The sequence below is a fragment of the Anopheles moucheti genome, chromosome 3 (assembly GCF_943734755.1).
Source record: "Anopheles moucheti chromosome 3, idAnoMoucSN_F20_07, whole genome shotgun sequence".
Taxonomy (NCBI): domain Eukaryota; kingdom Metazoa; phylum Arthropoda; class Insecta; order Diptera; family Culicidae; genus Anopheles; species Anopheles moucheti.
The window spans coordinates 58,291,605-58,296,730 of NC_069141.1; the positions used below are offsets into that span (position 1 = coordinate 58,291,605).

Below are 5,126 nucleotides of genomic sequence, written 5' to 3' on the forward strand. Positions count from 1 at the left end.
TGGGCGGTGGTTTGGTTTACGAGTGCGAGTGACCTTGTGCGGGGGATGATCATAAACACAACGAGGTTCATTGTACGGCAAAAAGGCTTCCCAAGGCCCAAGGCTTTCCCAAAAACCGTTGCCAAGAACGGGCAATTTCGTTTATTATTTATTTTGGTGTTTTCGTAGATGATGGTTCAGCTTGTAGCTTTTCTTTGTGACACCAATGCGTTAAAGATAAGCAATAATAATTTCTACTATGTAATTATCAAATCTAAACCTGTAGCAATTAGTAATGCGCCCGCGAAACTCACAACCTTCTAACCTTCACTTTTTGAAAGAAGATTTATCTATAACGAGCAAATTGCTTGCTTAACGAGTATGTTTGGGTTCTTGGAAACACCCTTTTTGGCTCTTCGTGTCAATTTTGAAATATTGAAGAAACTTTACTTGACTTTTTGACTTTTATATTGTTTAGAATTTGCTCCGAGAACCAGCCATTATTAAAGTTGTTACGTTGACAAATATTTTACAATTCCCCCAGAAAACCTTCTGAAGTTATTGATGCCAAAGGAAAAATATCACCAGTACACATAATTAATTAATTCTCACCTAACTAAAGATGTTCTGAAGGTGTTGAAAACATGGGATATTGTTGCCTCATTTATTGGCCAACGTCATCCTGGAGTTGCAGTGCCTCGACAAGCACAAGGGTGTGTGTAGGGTGTGACAAATACTATTCCTCTGCTTCCACCAATATAAAATAAAACAACGACAAAAGCAACTGACCGTCTGGAAAATAAATGAATTAAAATGATCAAAAATTGTATTAAAAGGGTTTATTTTCTTTTGTTTCGAATCAGCAATAAGCGCATTGGTGTGATTTTTTTTAAAGCATTTTCTTATCTTCTCGTTTGGATAATTCAATTTGATTATCACATTTAATACAAATTTGCACCTCAATCTTTTATATCAAATATCATCCGTAACGACTAATTTCTCTTACATTAACCTTGGATCGAAAATAGTGAAGTTGCTTGCCGAAAATTAGGGTCATTTACTTCAACCTTGCATTGTTGTCTGTAGGATGACTTCAACGGCTTTTTTAATTAAAAATAGTAATATGTCACTTTGTGGGGGGAAAAAACACTTTCTCCACCGAAGAATGCATTCCTTTCTTTCCGTGCTGTGTTGTGTTGGATTCGGTTGGACCTTTTCGCAACTGTGCTTAAGTGGATGTGTGTGACGAAAGATTGTCCTCGTTTGCCGGTGCGTCGATGTGCGTTCCATCAGTCGGTCGGTCGGCTCACAGCAGCAGAACGGCCCGGCCCGGTGCAGATATTTTTCGCACAATATTAATTTTTACCATCGTGTGTTTCACTGTAAAAAGGGGTACATTTTGTGTCAAAGGAATGCTTGCCAAATGGCAAGTCGTCGTCGTCGTCGTGTGGTTTTGCTTGTGCCGAAGTGGTCGCACTGGGACCAGACATAAATTCGGTGCGTGCGTGTGATAGTTTGCAGCTAACAAGTTGTCTCTTATTTCGTTGCCTTGCTGTGGGATCTTTTTTTTTTTCTGTGTCCATTTGGCCAGTGACCCTACGGTGGCCTCGCATCTCGTTAGCGCCGCTGTTCATCGTTCAACAGATGATAGATGGGCGTAGGGGAATTCTAGAGCACGTATACTTTTCGGTAATCGGTCTCGGTTGGGCAGGTTTCGTATTCGCCTACCTTCTACCAGTCGCAATAATACGAAAACACCGAGCTGAATTTCAATTTTTTGTTAGTATAACGACTTTAGTCCACAATTTATAAGCGTTTCTGTGTGCGTGCTATGGTGCCCTAAAACGTGCTAGACACCCCGTGCGATGACGATCTGAAAAAGCACAATCGAAACGATTTTACTGGAGGCTCCAAAGATTGAACAGCTGTTTGTGCTGGAAAATTGTACGAGGTGAGTCGAATCAGTTGGCTGTGAAAAGCCATCCATTTATCAGAGCCTCTTTAGCTCAGTTGGCAGAGCGCTGGTCTTGTAAACCAGCGGTCGTGAGTTCGATTCTCACAGGAGGCAGAGAAGTGTGTTTGAACAACATATTTTTATTTATAAGAATTTTTCGTTTTTACAAATTAAGGATTGTACAATAATGAGAATGTGTATGTGTGTGTGTAGTTGTGTTTTAGTGATGCTAAAAGAGCAATTATATACACAACAGTTTTGTAAAATATGCATTGTATTTCAAGAATAAAGATGCATATTATCTACGATCATTAGATGTAGAGAACGGCACGGTAATTATTAATGTGTTCACGTTAGACCTAAAATTCATGCTTGCTGTTAATCAAATGTAGAGTTCTATTCAAATCAAAGGGCATGGTTTATGTACAAATTTATTATTAATTACCATTTCCATTGCTATTCGTAAATTAACTTACAAATACACCTTTTCCAATTTCGAACTCCATTTGTTTGTCTCATTAACTGATGGTAATACTGTAAGAAGACAGCTGCCGTTTTGTGCAATTTGTTTGCCTTTATTCAACCTACCATGGGAAGTAATTAAAATGCATAATTAAACTGCAGCAGCAGTAGACATCTGCTGTTTTTTTTTAGACTTATTCTAGCACTGTTCCTGCAGTTTATGAATAATTTAAACGTTTTTGGAATTACGGTACTACTCTTCTTGAGGTTCAACTTTGCAAGTCGGTTTGTACTCTCCGCGAGGTGTCGTAGCTATTTTCTTACTTTATTCAAGTTGATGCAACTTACATTGGTTAGACAATTTCTTTGTATAACGGTTTGCCTTTTAAGGCAGCTGCTCGTTCTCACCATCACGGCACCAGGAATGTATTTCTTGCGAATTAACGCCAACGCTAGATAATTATCATTTTGTATGTCAATGCCTTTAGGGTTTAACCAACTTTAGGCGCATAAATCGAAGCCAAAATATTGTTTAAAAGACTTTTCTCTGTTCCAAACACCGATCATATTGATTAGCGATACGATGTGACGGTACTCGATCATAGAAGAAATTGGCTTAATAGCTTAAGGCTTAATGATTCCAGAATTCCGCCTATATTGTATCAGTTTCAAACTGGACGATGTAGGAGTTGACAAGTTTGAAAAAGCACCACCAGGAATTTTGTAGTCTTAATTTTGAAAGGACATATATTTGTTCGTGCATCTTAAGAACTGATACAGGCGTTCAATAAGTTGAAATATACATTTTCGACATCAAATAGTACATCGACATAAATCGACATAAATTCAAGTACATACAGAATCATAGAGTAAGATTCATACAGTAGATATTGTGCATGGTCGCTTTTATTTCCGGGAGATCCAGACAAAGAGGTTAGGTCGATCGTAAAGTTTCCTATTTTGATCGATGGTCAAGAGTTCCGTTTTTCAGGACTAGTAACTGTCTGTGCTGCAGCAGCTACGTAATGTAGAAAATAACGAAGTATAATCTAATGCATTGAAACGCTTTCTTGAATCACTTATAAATATCCCTCTGTTCAAATACAACGTAAAATTCAATCCGGTGTATTATCACACTGAGGTTTTGGAGAAGGTTGTTGCCTAAAGTCTTCGTGCATCTATGCAGATGAGTATTATATGTTCCAACAGAATGACCCACACTGCAAACCTGGTTTCGGACTGACTTCAAATAACAGCTTGGATAAAACTTTGTGGACGCCCTGGTCTCAGGATTTGGATCCTACTGCCTTTGAACAACTGGTTCAAAGTCACAAAAGCTTCATCCATTTAGACACACTTAATCTTAAACTGTATTAAAACTCATTTAGGGTATGTTGTCCGAAGTTTTTGGGATTTTCCTCTATTAACGGGCGGGTCGGTGGTGTATTGGTAGCGGCGCCGTTCATGACACGATAGGATCGATCCAAAATCCCATCCGGACCAATCCCTCCGTACGCAGGACTGACTATACGGCTACGTGTAAATGAAATCAAAGAAAGCCAGAAATGGCAGGCCTTAGACCTCCGGAGTTTGTTGTGCTGATAAAGCAGAAGATTAACTGGCCGTTTTTGTTGAACAGTGTGCGGACCCCTGATTTGCAACGCTGATACTGATGCCTTTTGCTATTTTGCACTACATTTGTCTGAACCTTTTGCTTTGAATGCTCAGGAAGCTTGTTTTGTGTAAATATAATACATCTTTCTGTTTCACTTGCACATCGAACAGAGGTAAATATTGTAATACTGACATGTAAAACGTCCTCCCCAACACATGGTTGGAAAAGAATGGGTGGAAATAATAGCAAATACAGCCGGTAGATGTTCTTCCATATTGTTCTCATTTTTCCGTCTTCAAACGTACCTAGCAGCAAGTTGATTTTTCTGCTTGAAAAACGACCCAGCCGCACTGCTAACCCGTAGTATGTTCACATGAAAAGATATGTTTCGCCAATGTTTCCTTTGCTTGTAACCCACCGACGTGTGGTTCAAAGTCGAAAGTTCCTGGCAAACGGTTGGCAAACATCTGCAGCACACCGTCGACAGGTTTGTGGGACGAAGCATTGCGTTCACGTGGTCGCGGTTGTTTGTTTATGCTTTGTTTCGATTCACCAAGCAAATGAAACTGTAGTAGCTCGGAGCATGTTCAGGGGTTGAGCCAGATCCGGACGCTCGATAGAATTTCGGTGGCGCAAACGAAAAGCAATCCACCCGGCTTCGGCTTCGAGCATCATTCGTCCGGGTCGGGTTACGGTGTTCGAAATCGAAATTAACACGACAGCAACAAAAAAAAAATCCCAAACGATTGCCTGATTGGGCAAAATGAGTGGCAAAAATGAAATGAACTTTTTCGCTCATAAATTGCCGCTCCTCAGGGTACTCAGGATACCCGATCGGAACACCTTTTTTCAAAACAGGCAAAACTGGCCGAGTGGTGCGGGAAATTCTTGCGGGAATCGCCCCCGTTTTTCAAAATTCAATTTACTTCCCATGCGTTTGTGTTTTATTTTTTGGTGTTCGATCTGGAACCTGGAGAATCTAACGCCGATGTCTATTTCAGCTGCGTATGCGTAAGGGAGGGATCGGTTTATTTGTTTATTTGCTCGCCGATAAGCAGCGACTCGAGTGGTACTATTTCTTGAAGCGCCAATTGGCTTGAGAGGCTTGGTTGTAAG

General features: G+C 40.1%; 1 non-coding gene across 1 annotated transcript; it reads left to right on the forward strand.

Moving 5' to 3' along the window:
• Nucleotides 1–1,974: 1,974 nt before the first annotated feature.
• Trnat-ugu (transfer RNA threonine (anticodon UGU)) lies at nucleotides 1,975–2,047 on the forward strand. The gene has a single exon. It is a non-coding gene; the product is annotated as a tRNA-Thr (tRNA).
• Nucleotides 2,048–5,126: the final 3,079 nt, after the last annotated feature.